A 15,163-nucleotide genomic window follows, 5' to 3' on the forward strand; every position below is an offset into this window, starting at 1 on the left:
GAGGGAGAGGGGGTGCGAGTGTTACCGAGTACCGAAGTGAGGGAGAGGGGGTGCGAGTGTTACTGAGTGCAGAGGTGAGGGAGAGGGGGTGCGAGTGTTACTGAGTGCAGAGGTGAGGGAGAGGGGGTGCGAGTGTTACTGAGTGCAGAGGTGAGGGAGAGGGGGTGCGAGTGTTACTGAGTGCAGAGGTGAGGGAGAGGGGGTGCGAGTGTTACTGAGTGCAGAGATGAGGGAGAGGGGGTGCGAGTGTTACTGAGTGCAGAGGTGAGGGAGAGGGGGTGCGAGTGTTACTGAGTGCAGAGATGAGTGAGAGGGGGTGCGAGTGTTACTGAGTGCAGAGATGAGGGAGAGGGGGTGCGAGTGTTACTGAGTGCAGAGATGAGGGAGACGGGGTGCGAGTGTTACTGAGTGCAGAGATGAGGGAGAGGGGGTGCGAGTGTTACTGAGTACAGAGATGAGGGAGAGGGGGTGCGAGTGTTACTGAGTGCAGAGATGAGGGAGAGGGGGTGCGAGTGTTACTGAGTGCAGAGATGAGGGAGAGGGGGTGCGAGTGTTACTAAGTGCAGAGATGAGGGAGAGGGGGTGCGAGTGTTACTGAGTGCAGAGATGAGGGAGAGGGGGTGCGAGTGTTACTGAGTGCAGAAGTGAGGGAGAGGGGGTGCGAGTGTTACTGAGTGCAGAGGTGAGGGAGAGGGGGTGCGAGTGTTACTGAGTGCAGAGGTGAGGGAGAGGGGGTGCGAGTGTTACTGAGTGCAGAGGTGAGGGAGAGGGGGTGCGAGTGTTACTGAGTGCAGAGGTGAGGGAGAGGGGTGCGAGTGTTACTGAGTACAGAGGTGAGGGAGAGGGGGTGCGAGTGTTACTGAGTACAGAGGTGAGGGAGAGGGGGTGCGAGTGTTACTGAGTACAGAGGTGAGGGAGAGGGGGTGCGAGTGTTTCTGCGGCCAGCGGTGAGGGAGAGGGGGTGCGAGTGTTACTGAGTACAGAGGTGAGGGAGAGGGGGTGCGAGTGTTACTGAGTGCAGAAGTGAGCGGTGAGGGAGAGGGGGTGCGAGTGTTACTGAGTGCAGAGGTGAGGGAGAGGGGGTGCGAGTGTTACTGAGTGCAGAAGTGAGCGGTGAGGGAGAGGGGGTGCGAGTGTTACTGAGTGCAGAGGTGAGGGAGAGGGGGTGCGAGTGTTACTGAGTGCAGAGGTGAAGGAGAGGGGGTGCGAGTGTTACTGAGTGCAGAAGTGAGCGGTGAGGGAGAGGGGGTGCGAGTGTTACTGAGTGCAGAGGTGAGGGAGAGGGGGTGCGAGTGTTACTGAGTACAGAGGTGAGGGAGAGGGGGTGCGAGTGTTACTGAGTACAGAGGTGAGGGAGAGGGGGTGCGAGTGTTACTGAGTGCAGAGGTGAGGGAGAGGGAGTGCGAGTGTTACTGAGTGCAGAGGTGAGGGAGAGGGAGTGCGAGTGTTACCGAGTGCAGAAGTGAGCGGTGAGGGAGAGGCGGTGCGAGTGTTACTGAGTGCAGAGGTGAGGGAGAGGGAGTGCGAGTGTTACTGAGTGCAGAAGTGAGCGGTGAGGGAGAGGAGGTGCGAGTGTTACTGAGTGCAGAGGTGAGGGAGAGGGGTTACGAGTGTTACTGAGTGCAGAAGTGAGCGGTGAGGGAGAGGCGGTGCGAGTGATACTGAGTGCAGAGGTGAGGGAGAGGGGGTGCGAGTGTTACTGAGTGCAGAAGTGAGCGGTGAGGGAGAGGCGGTGCGAGTGTTACTGAGTGCAGAGGTGAGGGACAGGGGGTGCGAGTGTTACTGAGTGCAGAAGTGAGCGGTGAGGGAGAGGGGGTGCGAGTGTTACTGAGTGCAGAGGTGAAGGAGAGGGGGTGCGAGTGTTACTGAGTGCAGAGGTGAGGGAGAGGGGGTGCGAGTGTTACTGAGTGCAGAGGTGAGGGAGAGGGGGTGCGAGTGTTACTGAGTGCAGAAGTGAGCGGTGAGGGAGAGGCGGTGCGAGTGTTACTGAGTGCAGAGGTGAGGGAGAGAGGGTGCGAGTGTTACTGAGTGCAGAAGTGAGCCGTGAGGGAGAGGGGGTGCGAGTGTTACTGAGTGCAGAGGTGAATGAGAGGGGGTGCGATTGTTACTGAGTGGAGAAGTGAGCGGTGAGGGAGAGGCGGTGCGAGTGTTACTGAGTGCAGAGGTGAGGGAGAGAGGGTGCGAGTGTTACTGAGTGCAGAGGTGAGGGAGAGGGGGTGCGAGTGTTACTGAGTTCAGAGGTGAGGGAGAGGGTGCGAGTGTTACTGAGTGCAGAGGTGAGGGAGAGGGGGTGCGAGTGTTACTGAGTGCAGAGGTGAGGGAGAGGGGGTGCGAGTGTTACTGAGTGCAGAGGTGAGCGGTGAGGGAGAGGGGGTGCGAGTGTTACTGAGTGCAGAGGTGAGGGAGAGGGGGTGCAAGTGTTACTGAGTGCAGAGGTGAGGGAGAGGGGGTGCGAGTGTTACTGAGTTCAGAGGTGAGGGAGAGGGTGCGAGTGTTACTGAGTGCAGAGGTGAGGGAGAGGGGGTGCGAGTGTTACTGAGTGCAGAGGTGAGGGAGAGGGGGTGCGAGTGTTACTGAGTGCAGAGGTGAGCGGTGAGGGAGAGGGGGTGCGAGTGTTACTGAGTGCAGAGGTGAGAGGTGAGGGAGAGGGGGTGCGAGTGTTACTGAGTGCAGAGGTGAGAGGTGAGGGAGAGGGGGTGCGAGTGTTACTGAGTGCAGAGGTGAGCGGTGAGGGAGAGGGGGTGCGAGTGTTACTGAGTGCAAATGTGAGCGGTGAGGGAGAGGGGGTCCGTTACTGAGTGCAGAGGTGAGGGAGAGGGGGTGCGAGTGTTACTTAGTGCAGAGGTGAGGGAGAGGGGGTGCGAGTGTTACTGAGTGCAGAGGTAAGGGAGAGGGGTGCGAGTGTTACTGAGTGCACAGGTGAGAGGTGAGGGAGAGGCGGTGCGAGTGTTACTGAGTGCACAGGTGAAAGGTGAGGGAGAGGGGGTGTGAGTGTTACTGAGTGCACAGGTGAGAGGTGAGGGAGAGGGGGTGCGAGTGTTACTAAGTGCACAGGTGAGAGGTGAGGGAGAGGGGGTGCGAGTGTTACTGAGTGCACAGGTGAGAGGTGAGGGAGAGGCGGTGCGAGTGTTACTGAGTGCATAGGTGAGCGGTGAGGGAGAGGCGGTGCGTGTGTTACTGAGTGCAGAGGTGAGGGAGAAGGGGTTACTGAGTGCACAGGTGAGAGGTGAGGGAGAGGGGGTGCGAGTGTTACTGAGTGCACAGGTGAGAGGTGAGGGATAGGGGCTACGAATGTTACTGAGTGCATAGGTGAGAGGTGAGGGAGAGGGGGTGCGAGTGTTACTGAGTGCACAGGTGAGAGGTGAGGGAGAGGGGGTGCGAGTGTTACTGAGTGCAGAGGTGAGAGGTGAGGGAGAAGGGGTTACTGAGTGCACAGGTGAGAGGTGAGGGAGAGGGGGTGCGAGTGTTACTGAGAGCAGAGGTGAGAGATGAGGGAGAGGGGCTACGAGTGTTACTGAGTACACAGGTGAGAGGTGAGGGAGAGGGGGTGCGAGCGTTACTGAGTGCACAGGTGAGAGGTGAGGGAGAGGGGGTGCGAGTGTTACTGAGTGCACAGGTGAGAGGTGAGGGAGAGGGGGTTACTGAGTGCACAGGTGAGAGGTGAGGGAGAGGGGCTGCGAGTGTTTCTGAGTGCACAGGTGAGAGGTGAGGGAGAGGGGGTGCGAGTGTTACTGAGTGCAGAGGTGAGGGAGAGGGGGTGCGAGTGTTACTAAGTGCAGAGGTGAGGGAGAGGGGGTGCGAGTGTTACCGAGTGCAGAGGTGAGAGGTGACGGAAAGGGGGTGTGAGTGTTACTGAGTGCAGAGGTGAGCGGTGAGGGAGAGGGGGTGCGAGTGTTACTGAGTGCAAATGTGAGCGGTGAGGGAGAGGGGGTGCGAGTGTTACTGAGTGCAGAGGTGAGGGAGAGGGGTGCGAGTGTTACTAAGTGCAGAGGTGAGGGAGAGGGGGTGCGAGTGTTACCGAGTGCAGAGGTGAGAGGTGAGGGCGAGGGGGTGTGAGTGTTACTGAGTGCAGAGGTGAGGGAGAGGGGGTGCGAGTGTTACTGAGTGCAAATGTGAGCGGTGAGGGAGAGAGGGTGCGAGTGTTACTGAGTGCAGAGGTGAGGGAGAGGGGGTGCGAGTGTTACTTAGTGCAGAGGTGAGAGGTGAGGGAGAGGGGGTGCGAGTGTTACTGAGTGCAGAGGTAAGGGAGAGGGGTGCGAGTGTTACTGAGTGCACAGGTGAGAGGTGAGGGAGAGGCGGTGCGAGTGTTACTGAGTGCAGAGGTGAGCGGTGAGGGAGAGGGGGTGCGGGTGTTACTGAGTGGAGAGGTGAGGGAGAGGCGGTGCGAGTGTTACTGAGTGCAGAGGTGAGGGAGAGGGGGTGCGAGTGTTACTTAGTGCAGAGGTGAGAGGTGAGGGAGAGGGGGTGCGAGTGTTACTGAGTGCAGAGGTAAGGGAGAGGGGTGCGAGTGTTACTGAGTGCACAGGTGAGAGGTGAGGGAGAGGCGGTGCGAGTGTTACTGAGTGCAGAGGTGAGCGGTGAGGGAGAGGCCGTGCGAGTGTTACTGAGTGCACAGGTGAGAGGTGAGGGAGAGGCGGTGCGAGTGTTACTGAGTGCAGAGGTGAGGGGTGAGGGAGAGGGGGTGCGAGTGTTACTGAGTGCAAAGGTGAGGGGTGAGGGAGAGGCGGTGCAAGTGTTTCTCGAGTGCACAGGTGAGAGGTGAGGGAGAGGGGGTGGGAGTGTTACTGAGTGCAGAGGTGAGCGGTGAGGGAGAGGCGGTGCGACTGTTACTGAGTACAGAGGTGAGGGAGAGGGGCTGCGAGTGTTGCTGAGTGCACAGGTGAAAGGTGAGGGAGAGGGGGGTGCGAGTGTTACTGCGTGCACAGGTGAGAGGTGAGGGAGAGGGGGTGCGAGTGTTACTAATTGCACAGGTGAGAGGTGAGGGAGAAGGGGTGCGAGTGTTACTGAGTGCACAGGTGAGAGGTGAGGGAGAGGGGGTGCGAGTGTTACTGAGTGCATAGGTGAGCGGTGAGGGAGAGGCGGTGCGAGTGTTACTGAGTGCAGAGGTGAGAGGTGAGGGAGAAGGGGTTACTGAGTGCACAGGTGAGAGGTGAGGGAGAGGGGGTGCGAGTGTTACTGAGTGTAGAGGTGAGAGATGAGGGAGACGGGCTACGAGTGTTACTGAGTGCACAGGTGAGAGGTGAGGGAGAGGGGGAGCGAGCGTTACTGAGTGCACAGGTGAGAGGTGAGGGAGAGGGGGTGCGAGTGTTACTGAGTGCACAGGTGAGAGGTGAGGGAGAGGGGCTACGAATGTTACTGAGTGCATAGGTGAGAGGTGAGGGAGAGGGGGTGCGAGTGTTACTGAGTGCACAGGTGAGAGGTGAGGGAGAGGGGGTGCGAGTGTTACTGAGTGCAGAGGTGAGAGGTGAGGGAGAAGGGGTTACTGAGTGCACAGGTGAGAGGTGAGGGAGAGGGGGTGCGAGTGTTACTGAGTGCACAGGTGAGAGGTGAGAGAGTGGGGCTACGAGTGTTACTGAGTGCATAGGTGAGAGGTGAGGGAGAGGGGGTGCGAGTGTTACTGAGTGCACGGGTTAGAGGTGAGGGAGAGGGGGTGCGAGTGTTACTGAGTGCACGGGTGAGAGGTGAGGGAGAGGGGGTTACTGAGTGCACAGGTGAGAGGTGAGGGAGAGGGGCTGCGAGTGTTTCTGAGTGCAGAGGTGAGCGGTGAGAGAGAGGGGGTGCGAGTGTTACTGAGTGCACAGGTGAGAGGTGAGGGAGAGGGGGTTACTGAGTGCACAGGTGAGAGGTGAGGGAGAGGGGGTGCGAGTGTTACAGAGTGCAGAGATGAGGGTGAGGGGGTGCGAGTGTTACTGAGTGCAGAGGTGAGGGAGAGGGGGTGAGAGTGTTACTGAGTGCAGAGGTGAGAGGTGAGGGAGAGGGGGTGCGAGTGTTACTGAGTGCAGAGGTGAGAGGTGAGGGAGAGGGGGTGCGAGTGTTACTGAGTGCACAGGTGAGAGGTGAGGGAGAGGCGGTGCGAGTGTTTCTGAGTGCACAGGTGAGAGGTGAGGGAGAGGGGGTGCGAGTGTTACTGAGTGCACAGGTGAGAGGTGAGAGAGAGGGGGTGCGAGTGTTACAGAGTGCACAGGTGAGAGGTGAGGGAGAGGGGGTTACTGAGTGCACAGGTGAGAGGTGAGGGAGATGGGCTGCAAGTGTTTCTGAGTGCACAGGTGAGAGGTGATGGAGAGGGGGTGCGAGTGTTACTGAGTGCACAGGTGAGAGGTGAGGGAGAAGGGGTGCGAGTGTTACTGAGTTCAGAGGTGAGAGGTGAGGGAGAGGGGGTGCGAGTGTTACTGAGTGCAGAGGTGAGGGAGAGGGGGTGTGAGTGTTACTGAGTGCAGAGGTGAGAGGTGAGGGAGAGGGGGTGCGAGTGTTACTGAGTGCACAAGTGAGAGGTGAGGGAGAGGCGGTGCGAGTGTTACTGAGTACAGAGGTCAGAGGTGAGGGAGAGGGAGTGCGAGTGTTACTGAGTGCAGAGGTGAGAGGTGAGTGAGAGGGGGTGCGAGTGTTACTGAGTGCAGAGGTGAGAGGTGAGGGAGAGTGGGGTGCGAGTGTTGCTGAGTCCAGAGGTGAGGGAGAGGGAGTGCGAGTGTTACTGAGTGCAGAGGTGAGAGGTGAGGGAGAGGGGGTGCGAGTGTTACTGAGTGCACAAGTGAGAGGTGAGGGAGAGGCGGTGCGAGTGTTACTGAGTGCAGAGGTGAGAGGTGAGGGAGAGGGAGTGCGAGTGTTACTGAGTGCAGAGGTGAGAGGTGAGGGAGAGGGGGTGCGAGTGTTACTGAGTGCACAGGTGAGAGGTGAGGGAGAGGGGGTGCGAGTGTTACTGAGTGCAGAGGTGTGAGGTGAGGGAGAGGGGGTGCGAGTGTTACTGAGTGCACAGGTGAGAGGTGAGGGAGAGGGGGTGCGAGTGTTACTGAGTGCAGAGGTGAGAGGTGAGGGAGAGGGGGTGCGAGTGTTACTGAGTGCACAGGTGAGAGGTGAGCGAGAGGGGTTGCGAGTGTTACTGAGTGCACAGGTGAGAGGTGAGCGAGAGGGGTTGCGAGTGTTACTGAGTGCACAGGTGAGATGTGAGGGAGAGGGGTTGCGAGTGTTACTGAGTGCACAGGTGAGAGGTGAGGGAGAGGGGTTGCGAGTGTTACTGAGTGCACAGGTGAGAGGTGAGGGAGAGGGGTTGCGAGTGTTACTGAGTGCACAGGTGAGAGGTGAGGGAGAGGGGTTGCGAGTGTTACTGAGTGCACAGGTGAGAGGTGAGGGAGAGGGGGTGCGAGTGTTTTTATTTAAAAATGTAAATAGTGTTTGTGGTAACTATTATGGTTATTATTACTGCTAAGTGCATGTTATTATTATCACTGCTAGGTGCATGTTATTATTATCACTGCTAGGTGCATGTTATTATTATCACTGCTAGGTGCATGTTATTATTATCACTGCTAGGTGCATGTTATTATTATCACTGCTAGGTGCATATTATTGTCACTGCTAGGTGCATGTTATTATCACTGCTAGGTGCATGTTATTATTGTCACTGCTAGGTGCATGTTATTATTATCACTGCTAGGTGCATGTTATTATTATCACTGCTAGGTGCATGTTATTATTATCACTGCTAGGTGCATATTATTGTCACTCCTAGGTGCATGTTATTATCACTGCTAGGTGCATGTTATTATTGTCACTGCTAGGTGCATGTTATTATTATCACTGCTAGGTGCATGTTAATATCATCACTGCTAGGTGCATGTTATTATCATCACTGCTAGGTGCATGTTATTATCATCACTGCTAGGTGCATGTTATTACTATCACTGCTAGGTGCATGTTATTATTATCACTGCTAGGTGCATGTTATTATTGTCACTGCTAGGTGCATGTTATTATCACTGCTAGGTGCATGTTATTATTGTCACTGCTAGGTGCATGTTATTATTATCACTGCTAGGTGCATGTTATTATTATCACTGCTAGGTGCATGTTATTATCATCACTGCTAGGTGCATGTTATTATTATCACTGCTAGGTGCATGTTATTATTATCACTGCTAGGTGCATGTTATTATTATCACTGCTAGGTGCATGTTATTATCATTACTGCTAGGTGCATGTTATTATTGTCACTGCTAGGTGCATGTTATTATTATCACTGCTAGGTGCATGTTATTATTGTCACTGCTAGGTGCATGTTATTATTATCACTGCTAGGTGCATGTTATTATCATCACTGCTAGGTGCATGTTATTATCATCACTGCTAGGTGCATGTTATTATTATCACTGCTAGGTGCATGTTATTATCATCACTGCTAGGTGCATGTTATTATTATCACTGCTAGGTGCATGTTATTATCATCACTGCTAGGTGCATGTTATTATTATCACTGCTAGGTGCATATTATCATCACTGCTAGGTGCATGTTATTATTATCACTGCTAGGTGCATGTTATTATTATCACTGCTAGGTGCATGTTATTATTATCACTGCTAGGTGCATGTTATTATTGTCACTGCTAGGTGCATGTTATTATCATTACTGCTAGGTGCATGTTATTATTGTCACTGCTAGGTGCATATTATTATTACTGCTAGGTGCATGTTATTATTATCACTGCTGGGTGCATGTTATTATCATTACTGCTAGGTGCATGTTATTATTGTCACTGCTAGGTGCATGTTATTATTGTCACTGCTAAGTGCATGTTATTATTATCACTGCTAAGTGCATTATATTTATTACTGCTAGAAGCATGTTTTTATCATTACTGCTAGGTGCATGTTATTATTATCACTGTTAGGTGCATGTTATTATCATCACTGCTAGGTGCATGTTATTATTATCACTGCTAGGTGCATGTTATTATTATCACTGCTAGGTGCATGTTATTATTATCACTGCTAGGTGCATGTTATTATTATCACTGCTAGGTGCATGTTATTATTATCACTGCTAGGTGCATGTTATTATTATCACTGCTAGGTGCATGTTATTATTGTCACTGCTAGGTGCATGTTATTATTGTCACTGCTAGGTGCATGTTATTATTATCACTGCTAGGTGCATGTTATTATCACTGCTAGGTGCATGTTATTATTATCACTGCTAGGTGCATGTTATTATTATCACTGCTAGGTGCATGTTATTATTATCACTGCTAGGTGCATGTTATTATCACTGCTAGGTGCATGTTATTATTATCACTGCTAGGTGCATGTTATTATCACTGCTAGGTGCATGTTATTATTATCACTGCTAAGTGCATTATATTTATTACTGCTAGATGCATGTTATTATTATCACTGCTAAGTGCATTATATTTATTACTGCTAGGTGCATGTTATTATTATCACTGCTAAGTGCATTATATTTATTACTGCTAGGTGCATGTTATTATTGTCACTGCTAGGTGCATGTTATTATCACTGCTAGGTGCATGTTATTATTATCACTGCTAAGTGCATTATATTTATTACTGCTAGGTGCATGTTATTATTATCACTGCTAGGTGCATGTTATTATTATCACTGCTGGGTGCATGTTATTATCATTACTGCTAGGTGCATGTTATTATTGTCACTGCTAGGTGCATGTTATTATTGTCACTGCTAGGTGCATGTTATTATCACTGCTAGGTGCATGTTATTATTATCACTGCTAAGTGCATTATATTTATTACTGCTAGATGCATGTTATTATTATCACTGCTAGGTGCATGTTATTATCATTACTGCTAGGTGCATGTTATTATTGTCACTGCTAGGTGCATGTTATTATTATCACTGCTAGGTGCATATTATTGTCACTGCTAGGTGCATTATATTCATTACTGCTAGGTGCATGTTATTATTATCACTGCTAGGTGCATTATATTCATTACTGCTAGGTGCATGTTATTATTATCACTGCTAGGTGCATTATATTCATTACTGCTAGGTGCATGTTATTATTATCACTGCTAGGTGCATGTTAATATTGTCACTGCTAGGTGCATGTTATTATTGTCACTGCTAGGTGCATGTTATTATTATCACTGCTAGGTGCATGTTATTATTATCACTGCTTTGTGCATGTTATTATTATCACTGCTAGGTGCATGTTATTACTATCACTGCTTGGTGCATGTTATTATTATCACTGCTAGGTGCATGTTATTATTATCACTGCTTGGTGCATGTTATTATTATCACTGCTAGGTGCATGTTATTATTATCACTGCTAGGAGCATGTTATTATTATCACTGCTAGGTGCATGTTATTATCACTGCTAGGTGCATGTTATTATCACTGCTAGGTTCATGTTATTATCACTGCTAGGGGCATTTTATTATTATCACTGCTAGGTGCATGTTATTATTATCACTGCTCGGTGCATATTATTATCACTGCTAGGTGCCTGTTATTATTATCACTGCTAGGTGCATGTTATTATTATCACTGCTAGGTGCATGTTATTATTGTCACTGCTAGGTGCATATTATTTTTATCACTGCTAGGTACATGATATTATCATTACTGCTAGGTGCATGTTATTATCATTACTGCTAGGTGTATGTTATTATTGTCACTGCTAGGTGCATATTATTATTATCACTGCTAGGTACATGATATTATCATTACTGCTAGGTGCATGTTATTATTTTCACTGCTAGGTGCATGTTATTATCATTACTGCTATGTGCATGTTATTATTGTCACTGCTAGGTGCATGTTATTATTATCACTGCTAGGTGCATGTTATTATTATCACTGCTAGGTGCATGTTATTATTATCACTGCTAGGTACATGTTATTATCATTACTGCTAGGTGCATGTTATTATTTTCACTGCTAGGTGCATGTTATTATCATTACTGCTAGGTGCATGTTATTATCATCACTGCTAGGTGCATGTTATTATCATCACTGCTAGGTGCATATTATTATCACTGCTAGGTGCATGTTATTATTTTCACTGCTAGGTGCATGTTATTATCATTACTGCTAGGTGCATGTTATTATCATTACTGCTAGGTGCATGTTATTATTGTCACTGCTAGGTGCATATTATTATTACTGCTAGGTGCATGTTATTATTATCACTGCTAGGTGCATGTTATTATCATCACTGCTAGGTGCATGTTATTATCATCACTGCTAGGTGCATGTTATTATCATCACTGCTAGGTGCATATTATTATCACTGCTAGGTGCATGTTATTATTATCACTGCTGGGTGCATGTTATTATTATCACTGCTAGGTGCATATTATTATCACTGCTAGGTGCATGTTATTATTATCTTTGCTAGGTGCATGTTATTATCATCACTGCTAGGTGCATGTTATTATCATCACTGCTAGGTGCATATTATTATCACTGCTAGGTGCATGTTATTATCATCACTGCTGGGTGCATGTTATTATTATCACTGCTAGGTGCATATTATTATCACTGCTAGGTGCATATTATTATCACTGCTAGGTGCATGTTATTATCATCACTGCTGGGTGCATGTTATTATTATCACTGCTAGGTGCATGTTATTATCATCACTGCTAGGTGCATGTTATTATTATCACTGCTAGGTGCATGTTATTATTATCACTGCTAGGTGCATGTTATTATTATCACTGCTAGGTGCATGTTATTATCATCACTGCTAGGTGCATATTATTATCACTGCTAGGTGCATGTTATTATCATCACTGCTGGGTGCATGTTATTATTATCACTGCTAGGTGCATGTTATTATCATCACTGCTAGGTGCATGTTATTATCATCACTGCTAGGTGCATATTATTATCACTGCTAGGTGCATGTTATTATCATCACTGCTAGGTGCATGTTATTATTATCACTGCTAGGTGCATGTTATTATTATCACTGCTAGGTGCATATTATTGTCACTGCTAGGTGCATGTTATTATTATCATTGCTAGGTGCATGTTATTATTATCATTGCTAGGTGCATGTTATTATCATCACTGCTGGGTGCATGTTATTATTATCACTGCTAGGTGCATGTTATTATCATCACTGCTAGGTGCATATTATTATCACTGCTGGGTGCATGTTTTTATTATCACTGCTAGGTGCATGTTATTATTATCATTTCTAGGTGTATGTTATTATCATCACTGCTAGGTGCATATTATTATCACTGCTAGGTGCATGTTATTATTATCTTTGCTAGGTGCATGTTATTATCATTACTGCTAGGTGCATATTATTAGTGGTGTTAGCACCATCACTGCTACCACACTTACTATCACCATCTCACAGTTTCCAGGCCTAATAAGAAGAAAAATTATTGTAATGGCTGAAATGAAATAAGACATTGGTACCAGCGTCATCTCTGCCTAGATCACTCTGATCATAAGATCACTCTTATCATAAGATCACTCTGGTCATAAGATCACTCTGGTTATAAGATTACTCTGGTCATAAGATTACTCTGGTCATATGATTACTCTGGTCATAAGATCACTCTGGTCATAACATCACTCTGGTCATAACATCACTCTGGTCATAACATTACTCTGGTCATAAGATCACTCTGGTCATAAGATCACTCTGGTCATAAGATCACTCTGGTCATAAGATTACTCTGGTCATAAGATCACTCTGGTCATAAGATCACTCTGGTCATAAGATTACTCTGGTCATAAGATCACTCTGGTCATAAGATCACTCTGGTCATAAGATTACTCTGGTCATAAGATTACTCTGGTCATAAGATCACTCTGGTCATAAGATCACTCTGGTCATAAGATCACTCGACCCATAAGATCACTCTTATCATAAGATTACTCTGGTCATAAGATCACTCTGGTCATAAGATCACTCTGGCCATAAGATCACTCGATCCATAAGATTACTCTGGCACTTTCACACACTTCAGTTCGTTTATTTCTCCCCGATGTGATCATGGTAATGAATATGATATTGTGTATATGGACTTCAGTAAGGCTTTCGATAGAGTTCCACATCAGAGGTTATTGAGGAAACTTGAGGCACACGGAACAGGATAATTTTTTTCCTGGATAGAGGCATGGTTGAAAAATGGGCAGCAGAGAGTTTGCATAAATGGGGAGAAATAAGAATGGGGGCACTTCACAAGCGGTGTTCCGCAGGGGTCACTGTTGGGCCCCCTTGTTGTCCACAATTTACATAAACGATATAGATATGAGGGAATAAATAGTGACATAATCAAATTTGCTGATGACACCAAAATAGGCCGTCCAATTCATTCTAATGAGGACATTAGACCACTCCAGGATGATTTGAATAGACTGATGCAGTGGTTGGAGAAGTGGCAGATGCAGTTTAATATAGACAAATGCAAAGTTCTAAATGTTGGACAGGAAAATAACCATGCCACATATAAACTAAATTATGTAGATTTTAATATTATTGATTGCGAAAAGGATTTAGGAGTTCTGGTTAGCAGTAATCTGAAACTAAGACAAAAGTGCATAAGTGTTCGCAATAAAGCTAACAGAATCCTTGGCTTCATATCTAGAAGTATAAATAATAGAAGTCCTCAGTTTGTTCTTCAACTCTATATATCTTTGGTTAGGCCTCATTTAGACTATGCTGCTCAGTTCTGGTCACCGTATTACAGAATGGATATAAATGCTCTGGAAAACGTACAAAGGAGGATGACAAAGTTGATCCCTTGTATCAGAAATCTTCCCTATGAGGATAGACTGAGGGCTCTAAATATGCACTCTCTAGAAAGGTGTAGAATTAGGGAGGATATGATTGAGGTGTATAAATGGAAAACAGGAATAAATAAAGAGGATGTAAATAGCGTGCTGAAAATATCTAACATAGACAGGACTCGCAGCAATGGCTTTAAGTTGGAAAAATTCAGATTCAGGAAGGATATAGGAAAGCACTGGTGTGGTAATAGAGTTGTGGATGAGTGGAACAAACTCCCGAGTACCGTCATAGAAGCTAAGACATTGTGTGGTTTTAAAAATAGGTTAGATAAATACATGAGTGGGTGTGGGTGTGTGAGTTGGACCTGACTAGCTTGTGCTACTAGGTCAGATGCCGTTCTCCTTCCTTAAGTGAATGTGAACTGACCTGACTAGGTTTGGGCATTGGCTTAAGCCGGTAGGAGAATTGGACCTACTCGCATGGGCCAGTAGGCCTGCTGCTTCTTATGTTCTTACAGAAATCAGTATCAAGGTTCTTAGGAAGTGTCATACACTATGGTAGTGTTTGATTACACACACACACACACACACACACACACACACACACGATCAATATAATCCATTCTACTGGCATGATAAACGTAATATATATTTATTCGCTCTCTGCACACAAATTAATATTAACTTCACCATGACACGATTTTCGCTATGTTAGCCGCGCCGCCAACATCACTACTGTTGCCACTTTACAAATTACTCGGCTTTTCCAAATAAAAAAAATGACAGCGGATAATTGGTTGATTGGGATGACTGTGTTTTTTTTATTTAAATATTCCTTGTCTGTTGTTTATCTTTGTATGTTTAGCAAACACGATTTCTACTCTTTGTTTTATAAGAATATTTCTTATTACTTTTGTTATTATTTCTGTTATTATTATTATTATTATTATTATTATTATTATTATTATTATTATTATTATTATTATTGTGGGGAAGCGCTAGACCCATAGGGGTCAAACAGCACATCCAGAAAATTCGACCGAAGCTAAAGCCATTCACAGTGATCCGAAACAAAACATTGAAAGAATGTCGGGTGGTAGGGGGTCTGTTGTGGTGGGGAGGAGGATGTTGCAGTTGGGAGGGTTGTAACCCGAACTCTGACGTCACCACACTTCCGATAACACAACTGTTGAATGAATAATGGTGAATGGGTTTTCCTTTTCTATGGTTCGCAATCCCTATCTCGGGTGGGAGTCGACTGGTGTGTTGAAAATTAAGTAACAGTTTTGGTCAGTGAAGGAAAACGTAATGCAGATAAGTGGAGGATCTCCATTTGTCACTTGCTGGTGGGGAAGAGCTTTGGATCCAAGGAATGTGGAGCTAATCTTCTCCTTCCTTGGATCAAACCTGATTACTTCCCATTCTCAAGGTGCT

At 47.5% G+C, this 15,163-nt stretch overlaps 1 protein-coding gene across 4 annotated transcripts in view; it reads left to right on the plus strand.

Moving 5' to 3' along the window:
- dve (SATB1_N and homeodomain domain-containing protein dve) overlaps positions 1-15,163 on the plus strand; it is a 587,509-nt gene that overhangs the window by 533,928 nt on the left and 38,418 nt on the right. The window lies entirely within an intron of this gene.

This window comes from Cherax quadricarinatus, chromosome 18, assembly GCF_038502225.1.
Source record: "Cherax quadricarinatus isolate ZL_2023a chromosome 18, ASM3850222v1, whole genome shotgun sequence".
Lineage (NCBI taxonomy): Eukaryota > Metazoa > Arthropoda > Malacostraca > Decapoda > Parastacidae > Cherax > Cherax quadricarinatus.